Genomic DNA, 13,921 nt, shown 5'->3' on the forward strand with positions numbered 1-13,921 from the left:
AGTTGTTTCATCCGAAAATCTCATAAGCTGCCTTCACACTTTTATTTAATCCAACCATGCAGGTTACCCTCTCATCGCAGGTAATCCCAATGCTGCTAGCTTGGCGAGCATTCCATTATCTAGCCATCTTTATTCACCCCTTGTATACTTATATCGGCGAGTTAGAAGAGTGTAGGAGGTTGGTTGGGAGAAATAGAACGAGAGGAGGACGAGAAGAGGAAGAAGAAGTGGGAGAAATGGAGGTGTAAGGGTTGGCTGGGGAGGTAGAGGAGAATAGGAGAGGGGTTGACGGGGAGTTGGGAGAGGGTTGGTTTTATGTGCGCGCACAAATCTCCTCATCTCAGGCTCCCGCAGGATCCACGATGGCAGGATGGTACCTATGTGTCAGGGAGGGTTGGAAATTGCTGGGTGTGTACACCGCCATACGAGAGAGTGTGGGCTGAGACCGGCACACAAATGAGCCAGCTTGATTCCAATTATTCAGTAAATTAAATACAGAGAGGGTTTGCCCTTTACGGGCGTTCCTTCGAGTTCCGAAAGTTGTTATAGTAGGTAGTAGGTACGCCAGAGTATACATCGGGCGGTGGGAGGGAGGAAGAGAGGGGTAAGTGTGGACTCGATTTCAAGAGAACGAAAGGGTTTCAAAGCATACTATACAAAGCTATTGTATTGTATCATTCTACGAGGGGTAAACCAACGTTATCTACAGTTAATGTTTTCGGGGTTGACTACTTCCAAAACCATCTCTCGGTATCCTCGTAACCTTCCCTTCTCTCTTTTACATTCTCTTTCTATCTCTATCTGTTTTTGTCTCTCTCTCTCTCTCTCTTTCTCTCTCTTTTTCTCTCTCTTTCTTTGGCCACTCCCATACATCACACTGTACATGTAAACGCTCTGACCACTCTTTTCTTTTTACTACTGGAATGTTATTGTTTAAACTTTATACGTGCCAGTTGCATTCTCAAAAAGTATATGCAAAGTTTGTATAAACTTTTTTAAAAATATACTTTTATTATCATCATTATTATTATTTCATATTATTATTATTTATCGTTATTATATATTATGTATTCTTTTTCTTTGCTAATTTCTCTCTCCTCTCTCTCTCTCTCTCTCTTTCATTTTATAAACGGACGTTTCGTGAATATTAAAGAATACCTAAGTAAGCACTCGTTGTTTCGAATACCATACCAAACTCTAGATATTATTTTCTTTTAAGAATAAAAGAGAGAGAGAAAGAAAAAAAGATTGCAGCTAGTTTAGAGTTTGGACTTTTAGAGTTCAAACACGATTACGCGAAAGTTTCTCGGATCAGCGGCCGGCTGGTTTAATTCGTATTTTCTTCAGAGACTGCGCTTCTTCCTCTTTTACGAGCGCGTATTTCTCCTATCCTACGGCTAGAGAACGAGCTGAATCTATCTCCCAACCCCCTTCGCATCTTCTCTACTCCCCTATCGTACTTGGCAATTCCAGCAAATTTCCCGAATCTCTCCCTCACAAAATATCGATTTCTCTCTTTCTCTCTTGCTCTCTCTCCCCTTCCTCCCTTTTTCCCTCCCATCTTCTTCTCTTTCTCTCTCTCTCTCTCTTTCTCTCTTTCTCTCTCTCTTCATAAAAAAGATGAACGTTTATGTAACGTACGATAAATTTTGATCAATTCTGTAAAAAAATCTATTCTTCCCCATTCTCCTTTTCTCTTCCTTTCATTTATTCTTGAATGTTTCTATATCACTCGAGAAAGTGTATCGTTAAAAGGGGTTGAAGTTGAACAAACCGGAGACGATAAAATAGAATCTAGGAAGAGAAAACGGTCGGCTGGACCTAGGGTTATCTTTCTTATACCCTCAGTGAACATGAGAGGGTGGAACGCAAAAACGGAAAAGAAACGTTAGTGGTTGTGTCTGAAATTTATAATCCATGACGTTTCCGGCTAGGAAGAGAGCAATAAGGAGGAGTAGAAAGAAAAAAAGAGAAAAAGAAAAAGAAGAAGAAAAAGAAGAGGATGAAAAAGAAATAGGTATCGAATAATAGTAGTGATAGTAATAGTGGTAATAGCTTTTAAGGAAAAAGGGCGAGGACAGGAAAGAAGGTGTCGTTGGCATGCAAGCAAGCAAGCAAGCAACCAACCAACCAACCAAGTAACCAAGAAAGCGGGAGTGGCTGGCTGGGTGTCCTTCGAAAAATGGCCACCGAGACGACGACGACGACGACGACGACGACGACGACGACGCAGTAGAGGGAGCATTTGCTCGAACTTGCTTCTTTTCTCTGGAGAGTCTGGGCGATAAACACTCGGATTATCTGCATCCTCCTTGGACGTGGACGGTCGTGGACGTCGTTCGCGTTGGTGCTCCTTAGGGACACTCGTGAAATATCTTACATTCCACGAACGAGGAGGCTGAACGGAGACAGAGATATCGAGAGTCGACAGATAGAGAGAGAAAGAGAGAGAGAGAGAGAGAGAGAGAGAGAGAGAGAGAGTAACAAACACAAACAAACATTCTTTCTGATACACGTAAGCACTCTGGCACCTTCTTTATATATTCGATGGGATATATTCAAGGGTGGCACGCTTATATACGCTCGTGACTGCCACGATTTTATACGTACGCTCCGAGAAACGTAAGTGCATTCGTTAGAATCCCATTTCCTTTCTAAAATAAGTGTCGAGCCAGAGATAAGCCGATGATCGGTGAATTGTACGACCCCGACGCTTATCAATCCAATATTTTTTCACTCTTCCTTTGATCTTCTTTATTTTATTATTGTTTTATTATTATTTATTATTATTATTATTTATTTTTGCCTTATTCTTTTTTTAGTTTTTTGTCGTTTTTTTTTGTTCTTTTCTTCTTTCTTTTTTTTTCCATTGCGACGACATTCCTTCCGATTTCCGAGAAATAAAAGTCTTGAGATAAGTGGGACAAAGTCATTCATAATAAACGATTCAAGCTACGAGATATTTTGTTTCTTAATTAGAAAAAAAGGGAAAGAGTAAATGTTAATTTTGAACGAAATAAAATGAATTTTGAGTAGATGATGATAAGTAGAATCTTCGAATCGAATCGATCAGTTCCAAACGAATTTTGAAGATAATATATAAGATGGTTGATTAATGAACGTTAAGAAACACTTTAATTAGGGACTTAGGTCACTTAAGTTTTTAAAACTTTTTTCATACGTTTATCATTAGAGTAGGCTTTCAGATTTAACAAATATTCCGTCAACGTACGGAAGTCGTATATCATGAATGAAGAACGTTTCTTCTCCGAAGGAACGCTTTGAGCGTGCTTCGCATGCTACCGATATCTTCTTCTCCCTTCGATCTTCTTTCTTGACGAGTACAAGAACGAAACGTTTTTCTCTAGCCCTTCTGAACTTACCCTCCTTTTTCCTGTTTCCTTTTTTCGAAATAATAATTCTTCAACGTCGGTAAAACTATACTAATTTCTTAGAAAAACTTAGCATAGGTTCATTTGGTTATTCGTGGAATAGTTAGAACAGATTTTCTTCGTTGAGGACAAAATATTAATAGACAAAGAGAAAGAGAGAGAGAGAGAAAGAGAGAGAGAGAGAGAGAGAGAGAGAGAGAGAGAGAAAAGAGAGAGGAAACATAAAATATTTATTTATATAACCCATATATAATATGTGTATGTATTTAAAATAATATAAATACAATGTTTATATCATTACGTATCAAATTCAATCGACAGAATGATTCATCCGTTGGAAGTTTACTCAGCAAACTGGTTAGTCTTTTCTTTTTCTTTTTTATAACAATTAAATAATTAACTGTCGATTTATTCTTTAATTTCCTTGCTCTTTAATCTCCAAAAAAAGGAGCATCGAAAATTACTGCTTTCAGACGTTGTTCAATTGCTATATATCTCAAATTTAATGCGAGCTCTTCGAGCTTGTCTTATATCGATTATTATTACCAATGTAAGGGCAGAGAAGCAAAGGAGTGGAACTAGAAAGGAAGAAAAAAATAAAAAAAAATAATAAAAAAGAAGGAAAAAAGAAGAAGAAAAGAAAAGAAAGAAAAAAAAGCAAAGGAAAGAAAAAACAAAAGTAAAGTAAGTTACGTCTGAAGACAGGACGCGTTACGACTTTCGATTTATAACGTCACGCGAAGGGATGATTGCTTTCGTCGATGACGAGGAGAGTGTAGATTGGTGGGAAAGCCCAATGGAATGGTTAGAACGTTTTCAAGACGATCGTTAGATGCTGGAACAGATGAAAACGAATCTTATCAAGCAGCCGCCATCAAACTGATGGACCCATAATATTGAAGGAATTGCTAAACGAAAGAATATCTCTTTTTTTTTCATTCTTCGACTTACCTAAATCCCTCTTTCTCTTAATTTCTTTTTTTTTTTATTCTTAGAATTAAAAGATTCAAACTTTAGTTAAGTGCATCGTGTACAATGATATTTTTAACAAATAATTACCTCGAATGTATATAAATACTCGAATAATATCTTAAACTTAATCTCTTCGATTAGATAATTAGATTTTTTTCTCACAATTTTACAAATTTCTAAATTTACAAGTAACTCATATATAATTCGAGAGAACACAGTTATGTTTTCATGTTAATATTCGACTTGGAGACTTACCATACATAAGAAATGAATCAATTAAAAAAATTAACGAACGTAATCAAAAGTTAACGTTAGTTATCAGTACTTAATACCTACTTTTTGTTCATCTGTCTTTACCTTTCTTGTTTTATTTTTTTTTTTATATCACAACTACGAAATTAAATTGGCTTACGAGCTAAGAACATATAATTTTGTAAAAAAAAATGTTCGACGAACGTCGACACAATTATTTTGGCATTATCTCAATATTTTCACGAGATTAAAGCAATGCTAAAGGAATATGATATTTTACAAGCGATGTTTCTTCTCATCCGTCGGCCAGCGAAGAAATGGCGCCGCTAGCGTCGCTTGAAGATGCATCATCGAAGAACAACGATGAAATCGACGTAATTACTCGTTGTTAACGATTAGCAATTTCAATGAACGTTAATGTCAAATATATCTTATAAGAGGTAGAGCCAAGCTAATTAAAATATCGATAGAATCGAATATCGTTTATGAGAAACCAGTGTATTCTTCTCATTCGAAATAATTATAAATCGTTCGATCGGCTATTTCCGTAATTACCATTAATCGAATAGAGTTAGTCGAGTATTTTAAGTATCTATCTTGTTAATAAACATCGACAGATGTACCGTAACCGATAAATAGAATGAATTTAAAATCACATAAAATGCCAGCGAATTTTTTCCTTTTGCGAATCATTTTTCCAAGATGTGATTCAATCGTGATAAATATCTTTTCATTATTATTGTTCTTCGCACGTAGAAAAATAAACGAATAACTAACTAGTTTAGAGAAAAATATAAAAAAAAGGTATAGTTTATCAAGGCCATGAATGATTTCTAACTGAACGACCACGATCGTTTACAAAGAAGATTCGTCCTTGGTCAATGCCAAGAAACGTTTCTAATGCTTTCGACTCTGTTTCTTCTTCTTGCCTATAAAAAAATTTCTTTTCCGTCAATACTCCAATTTTTTGTTTACCCCCTCCTCCAAGATAGGCGGTAACATCAACAGTCGGAACTAATTCGGAACGAAGGTCATGCGTTGTAAGGGTCATGCCTTTCTACGAAATCCTTCCTCTTTGCTTTTTCATTCATTTCTTACTCGCTATTGCGTTCAACTCGCGGAAAGTCGTCTCTCAGTTGTCCTCCTGTCGGCGTGTGAGACTGTCTACGTTCTCCGTCTTGTACTTCGTCTATTTTACTTATATTACATTAACGTTTGCTACGATGTTTCATCGAATAAATTCAACGATAATTCGATACAATACTCGACGTCCGTCGGATGAATTCGTTTCATCGAAGCCGACGGTGCCATCGTCAGAATATATTCAATCCTTTGTGCTTTTTGATAAGGTGAGAATTTATATTTTATTTTCATCAGAATCCTCTAAAAGAATTTTCGTTTTAATTTTAGGTATCTAATTTGAAAGGTTTTCATTATTTCTCGATCTTTTGATTTTAGTTCGAATATTTATTATAAACGGATTTATTCTATTTTCTTTGTCATTATGATTTATGTATCGTTTATAGAAATATTAATATATTTCTGTACAATAGTTTTTAAGAATGATTATGAAAAATGATAGATATGTATAGATCGTATAGATAGATGGATTGAGAAAATTCTTTAATAAGCACGTTTAATGAATTTCATTCATTTCATTCAGTTAAGGAACGATTAGATAAAAACTTCGTATTACAATGAACCGTAGATCAAGGTTATGCGAAATATCATACAAAACATTTACGAATTATCCCGAGAAATATTCCATTAGATAAATATTAATAAGCATATAAAATACGAACGATATTATCACGATCTCCGTACTATGTTAGATAGTTTTTAACGCATAATTATTTACCTATTTTTATCTAAAAATATGTGAGAGATAGTTCATTAATAAAAGTATAGAACAAAGAATATCCTCAAGATTTATAGGCATACCTACTACGATGCATTATATATTTTTCAACGAAATAAAATTATTTACACGAAAGTCCTTTAGTATAACGTAAACCAAACAAAATGAAAGAAAATGAATCAGGAAGTAAATAAACGTTATACATACAAATATAAATACAGCTATTCGTATGCGTGTTTACGAGAATGTCCTAGCTGATCTAGCAATGCTTTCGACTTTCTCGACTCCGTGCCATTAATAAACTTCACGCGTTTAGTCGAATATGAATAAGCTCGGTATATTATCGATGTAACGTTGCATTAGCGGTTAACAATGCCTTCGAGCGTCCGCAAATTGCGCTTCCGTGTTAACTCTTAGCGAGTCCTTCACGAACGTATCTATATATATACGTTGTTTATCGCTCGTCAAAAGGGCACTAGCGTCGTCCTTGATTTATTGTTTTTATTTGTCCTACGATATCTAATACGACAATATTTCAATGGTAACGACCTAACCAACCAAGTAGTCGTAGTTTCCTTCTTGCCAAGTTCACATTGTGTAAGACTCCTGTTTCTCTTCGACGCAATTTTGATAAAAATATATATGTATATATATATATATATTTAATATAAAATATACATATACTTTTTATTTTATATTTCACTTATATTATTATACCATTTAATTATTAAATAACGATTTACGCTGCGCATATAATCAGTATATTAATAAATAAAATATATTAAAAATGTATTTTACTACATATACAAACATAAAACACTTTGATGAACTTTAACGATTATTATTAATTTTCAGGGCTCCTCATGCGGCGAAGGAGAATCGTCGCCATTGGTTCGCCACCTTTCCAGCAACTCGTCGAAGGTAAAATAAGAATTTCGTAAAAATTCTTTTATGAATTTACGTCTGCAAGGAGTTAGATCGAATATATCTACGAAAACGATGTCTGATTTTTTTTTTACTTTCACCAACTAAGATTTAACGATGCCAATACTAAATTTCTTTTCGATGGCGAACACCTGGTCTTTTATTTTCTTTCTTTCTTTTTCTTCAAACGTCGAACGAAAGCGTGTGCGTACGTGCATGTTTTTTTTTCTTTATAGAAGTCTCTCTTATAATTATGTTATTTTCTACGTAATTTTTATCTTATCTTCCAGCATAGTTCGTTGGAATAATCGTTTCGAATTATCTACTTTGTATGCTACTGGATTACTATAATTTTCTGTAAAGAGTACTCGTCGAGTAAGACCGTTCGAGACATTTTTCCTTAAATTACAAATCGCCTTGTACTCGCCGTTATACTAAATTGCCTTCTCTTTCACGCTACCTTTCTCTCTCTCTCTCTCTCTCTCTCTCTCTCTCTCTCTCTCTTTTGTATATATTTTAGAAACGTTCACCGTATATAAAATATAAAAATACCGTCTCACGTTTACAACATTTAACCTACTTATCAGAAAAGTATATCGAAATATTTCAAGAATACGATTAGGTTCTATTACTTAATACTCAGCTTTCGATAATAATCATTGAGAATTTCGTTTAGGTATCTATTGAAATCTAAAAGAAAAATAAAAAAGAAAAAATGATATAACGACGATATGTTATATAGAACAATTAGATACATTATCTTGTACGATAAAATAAAACGTACGAGTCCGTAAATATTTATTTATTACGCTGCGATAGTATTTATTAAACTCGATAGTAGGTATAAATCCGATTGGGTAATGAATGCTCGTTAACTACGTTCGAATAATTTAATAATGAAGCGTAATTTTTGCGAACGAGTTAGAGGAAGATTGAAATAAAAAAGTTAAGTATCGTTTGCAATTGGATTATAATTTAATGCGTCTGTACTTTGTATACGTTGAGTTTAGTGGTCCGTAAAAGTACCGATATACATAATTGATTATCCGTTAAATACGATACACGGTGAAAAATCTCTAATGAGAGAGCCGAGATCGACGAATCTGGATCGTTTATATACTATACATATATGTAATTACACGCATAAGTTAGGATATAGATTGCTCATTGACGTCTAAGGGAAACCAATGAATGGTACGTTGATTACGGATCGACGATGTTGGCGGCTTTAATAAATTTACTCTAATGTCTTTTTTATTGTCAACGTATTTCATGTTTATCGGAAGCGTTAGAGAGCGTACTTATTCGAGAAGTTCTATAATGTTCGACATAGAATCGTAAAGTTGTCGCGCGTGACATCTATTTTCGCGAGACTTATTCTCTATCCTCTTCACCACCCTTCTCCAGCCCTTGTCCGTATAATTATTTATTTAGTAATAATTATATACCGTCGAACGATTAGGTAATTCCTCGATCTTATCGTTTAGATACTCATAAGAATCTATATAAATTTTAAATTCAGAGTTTGTTCTTTTTTTGAGAGGATAGGGGTGGAAGGGTAAAAAAGAAAGAAGGAAGCAAAAGTTTAAGTTCTGTATGAACAGTAATAGTATCAATAAGAAAAAAAAATATATATATATATATAAACGCATAAACGCGGAAACGGGCCGTTTAATATCGTCGAAGCAATTTTCAAAGTATCCTGATGAGTCGACGTTGGATTATTTATAGCCGCTCATATTATTCTCCCCGCGCGATGTTCATTAAATTAATCCTAGCTTCTTCCCAAACTCTAAGCCCACGTCGCATCGTATTAGCTATATTGAAGGTTATTACGGAACTCGATATATATATATATATATATATATATATATATATATATATATATATATATACATATATATATACATATATACATACCGTTGCATTTTATGTACAGATGAACAATTTTATTATCTGCTTTGCCCTAAAACAATACAGGATAGAGGGAGTCGTTTCGAAGAGAAGGAAAAAAAAGTGAACCTATGTATGTGTGTATATATATATATACACATATATTACAATTGGACTTGTAGGTATATAAAAAATATTAAAAAATAGGTAAATAATACCTATTAAAAAATAATCATTTCTTTTTTTAATACGAGCAAATTTTTATGAAAAAATACGAACTTCTAAAAATTTCTAACGACGAACGAACAATCGATTTCATATAATTTTTGATACTTTTTCTATTCCAAAGGATTCCGACAATATCATGATCAATTCCTCATCGATTTAGAAATTCGATAATTGGAAATGTATCGAGCGCGAGGAGTCACGATCTGACTTTGTAATAAATCAGCAAACTTGAAGCTCCGCGACACGCAAGTCGTAATATTTAAGTTAATGGCTCGGTATAATAAAGTTAATGGCTTTATGATAGCCATTCGAGGGACAAGCAGAACGATGCATGTGCCGTACCTGAATACTAATGAATACGATTTGTGAGTTTCCGTTCATCCAAATCTGTCACAAACTTTTCTTTTTTTCTCGGATGATCATCGACCATCGAATATAATCCATGTCACTGTTATACCAAAGCCAAATTCAAAAGTGTTCCAGCAAATTTTCGATTATCTGACATCACAAGTAATGTATCAAGTAACAAAATATATTTTCTAATCGATTTAATTCTTTATCATTACGTTTATAACAATCTATCATTTGAAATCTGTATTATTGACTTTATCAGATATTTAGATTTTTCTTTTTACTTTCTTTTTTCTATGTTTTTTTTTCTTTTTCATACACACATACATTTTATTCGCCATTCGCAATTTTTCGAAGAATTTGTTGATTTTAATCCGAAAACGGAATATCTCGACGTTTATTATCTTAATGAAATCAAACTCGTTTATTAGCTTTTATCGTAAGGTTAAATCATTGAGATAATCTCTGTTTTTGCATGTTAGATCTCGTTTCTCTTGCTTTTAACTTCGTCCTTTTTCGAATGAGTACGTGTATCAGAGAGAGAGAGAGAGAGAGAAAAAGAGAAAGAGAAGGACAGAGAGACAGAGAGACAGAAAGAGAGAGAAATAGAGAGAGAGAGAGAGAGAGAGAGAGAGAGAGAGAGAGTACTCTCCTTCATCTTTATCACCTTATAAAACGAAGATCTTTCGCGAGCAGGCGTAAATAATGGACCGTCGGCACTCGACACTCTCGAAACGCTCTTGCCAATGTGCTGCTAACGGACACCGCGCATATCGTGCGAGACGCGGAACGAAATTGCATTTTGCTTTCTCTCTCTCTTTTTCTCTTTCAATCCTCTGTCTCTGTCTCTATCTCTCTCTCTGTCTCTCTTTTTCTTTCTATCCATCTATCTTTCTCATATGTTTTGTACGTAGTCATGGACACGCGTATTCTTCGTACGTTTCTCACCTTTTATGCAAGTTTTTAACCCACTTTCGTTCCTTTTTCTCAAACTTGTCGCCTTTCAAAACGTAAATTAACTTTTACATTTATTTCGATTGCTTATTATACTTTAACATGTCAGGTTTAATACAAGCCTTTGTGTTTAAACTTAATGTATTGAGGTCGTTCGTTAATCGCTAAAAATAATAGTTGTTCAGAATACTTGGGAAGAGATTGTATTGTACGATATATGTATGATATATGTATGTATAATTTGTCTCGTACGAATCGTTTGTAATAATTTCAGAGAAGTCAGAAGTTGTTTCGTATTTTTTACTAATAGGAACTTTATTTTTTTTCTAATTAGATAAGTAGATATATTGTATCGTTGTTTCGGATTCGTAACGGCGAAAAAGAACGAGCGAAATTTCGTTTTGCAAAGTAGAAAATTGGCGTGGGCGATATATCAAAGAGGGTAGAATATATGACGGCATTGTGAAACGCAGACTCTCAAACGAAACTCGCGGAGAAAGAAGATGAGAATGGAAAGAAGACTGCGGATAGAGACAGAGACAGAATGAGAAATGGAGTGAGAGAGACAGAGTGAGAGAGAGACAGAGAGAGAGAGAGAGAGAGAGAGAGAGAGAGAGAGAGAGAAAGAAAGTAAGGAGAAGGAGTAGAATACTGTGCAGAAAGGATATCAGACACAGTGGGATTTTATATGAGCCTCGGGATTCGAAATGAGGATTTACGATCGGTCCTCCTCTGCGAAAAAGAAACATTGTTTCGAATAAGACATCTTTCCCTGTATCTTTCGAGCATCCTTTTCTCTCTGTGCTCTCCGAAAGATCTCGAATGGGATATACTTTTTAATCGAGAGGACGTTAAAAAAGAACGTAACAAAAGTAAAAACCAAAATCATATAAGAGATCTTTTTATTCATCTTTCGATATATATTTCTACGTATTGTCTATAATCGTTAAAACGTACATTCGAATTTCGTATGAAAATTAAAAAAAAAAAATAAAACATTTACGTACTTACATCGTACGTTATCTACTTATCTTATTAAAGTTTACGTCTTACTAAATGTCTTTCACGTGACAGTGCATCTGTTTGAGAATTATTTTATGGATTATGTTACATCGGGTTGTGTTATCTTATCTTGTAGAATATAGACTAGCTTAGAGAGTTAGATATAAAGATAGACATATATATATATGGAAACAGAAAGAGAGAGAAAGAGAGATACGTTGACTTAGTAGCATCATTGGATGTATCGTCAGATTAGAGACACAAGATGGCGTGATGCATTAATAGTGCCCTTGATGAGAAAAGTTTTCATTACATTTAGCCATTTAAAATTAAAACAATCTACCCATTTACCTTGTTCAATCTCGTAGTTTCTTACCCTCTGGTATTCTTGCCTTAGTGGCTTCACGCCCTCTCTCTCTCTCTCTCTCTTTCTCCATCTATCTTTCTTTCTCTCTGGAGCACTAGCCTGCCTCCGTAGTCTCCACCCATCGAACGTATACATACTACCAGCTAGCTAACAGAGCAGCGGCCATGTTTTCTTCCCTACCTTCGAGTTACAGGGTAAAAAAGATCGAAGTTGAAATTTCATTTCAATGGAAAGATAGATCTCGTTATGGTCTATCGTCGGATTAACATCTTTCAGATATAATTTTATCTTTAGATATTTATAAATCTTTAACGATTAGCTCTCCTCAATTTTATTCTTGACAAATATAATCATAATTTTCTACGTTTTTCTTTTTTCTTTCTATTTTCTTTATTCTTTCTTTTTTCGATGCATACCGTTCCTTCGGAATATTCGTAAGATTAGCCAAACGATGCATCGAAATGATTAAATTTCATTTATCATATTCATTAAAATGTGATCTAATCGAAATAAATATTTCTACTCGAAGATCGATAGAGTTAGCTGAAAATATTGAGATATAATATATTTTAGACTAAAGTTTCCATATCGAAGAGCAAACAGCGTCGGCGCTCGAGTCTCGTTCTCGGCATTTATTGATCCGTCCGTAGAAAAGGCCGAGGGGTTGGCTTTAGAACATTCGAGGGGTAGTTGCAGCCCCATGTCGCATCGACCTTACTTCCTATTGGCCAACAGCTCAGCAAGATGGCTACCTAGTAGCCACGTACCGGAAACGTGACGACTTCGTTCCAGTCTTGCGAAGCTTTTCCTTACCTTTTTTCTTTCTCTTTTTTTTTTCTTTTTCTTCTTTTTTTTCTTTTCCCCTTTATCCATCCTTCTCTATTCCTTCGTGCAACTCAAGAAACGAGCCCTATGGAACGAGCGGTTGAAGGAACGAGTCCACACCTCTACGCACCCCTCTTCCTGACCTCTTCTCCACTTTTTTGCAAAATTTATTACAGCGATATATTCGCATCCATTAGATAGCTCACTTTTTTTTTCATCGTACATCTCCCGAAGACTCCCACGTAGACTTCTTTTCTTTTCTTTTCCTCTCTCCCTTCATCTCTCTCTCTCTCTCTCTCTCTCTCTCTCTCTCTCTCTCTCTCTCTCTCTCAAAGTGCATCCAGCCGTGTTACTCTTTACTGAGTTTTATGGATTTTTCGAACGTTCATCGAAATACGTGGTACGTCAGGAAAAGTAATGAGATTGATTTTATTCAAGGAGAGCTTATATTACAAGTTCGCGACTATGTGTGTGTGTGTGTGTGTGTGTGTGCGTGTTGGCGAAGGATGTGATTCTATATGTGTGCGTGTATATGTTTCTTTTCGTTTTTGAGATTGAAACGATTTGCGGAATTAGCATAGAAATTGAAATGAAACTTATTGACTTACTTTGTAATTTTCTAAAGTAATAAGGTAATTTTTAACGAGATCATACTGAACTGTAAGAAAAAAAAAGGAAATAGAGATGATAAAATTTATAACGTTGCTCTCTTTATAATTATTATTTCTTTTGATATATACGCGTACATACCCACACACACAAATGTATGTATAATTCGTAATGTTTCTTCGAGATTCGTTGATTCTTCTCAACGGGAGGGACGGAGGAGTTCTTCGTTCGTGTCTACCTGAAGCTTGGGAGAACCTGTTTCTCCTTGATTATAGGTACATGAATTCCTCCACC

At 34.9% G+C, this 13,921-nt stretch overlaps 1 protein-coding gene across 5 annotated transcripts in view; it reads left to right on the forward strand.

Moving 5' to 3' along the window:
* LOC127063323 (homeobox protein abdominal-B-like) overlaps window positions 1-13,921 on the forward strand; it is an 87,024-nt gene that overhangs the window by 27,267 nt on the left and 45,836 nt on the right. For 4 of the 5 annotated variants that reach the window (XM_050992944.1, XM_050992942.1, XM_050992941.1 and 1 more), the window contains exon 2: window positions 7,330-7,395. The gene's annotated coding sequence lies outside the window, so the exon portion shown is untranslated. Of the gene's footprint in view, window positions 1-5,827; window positions 5,966-7,329; window positions 7,396-13,921 lie in introns of those variants that run through there. The other variant, XM_050992943.1, reaches the window with a different exon arrangement.

This window comes from Vespula vulgaris, chromosome 4, assembly GCF_905475345.1.
Source record: "Vespula vulgaris chromosome 4, iyVesVulg1.1, whole genome shotgun sequence".
NCBI classification, from domain to species: domain Eukaryota; kingdom Metazoa; phylum Arthropoda; class Insecta; order Hymenoptera; family Vespidae; genus Vespula; species Vespula vulgaris.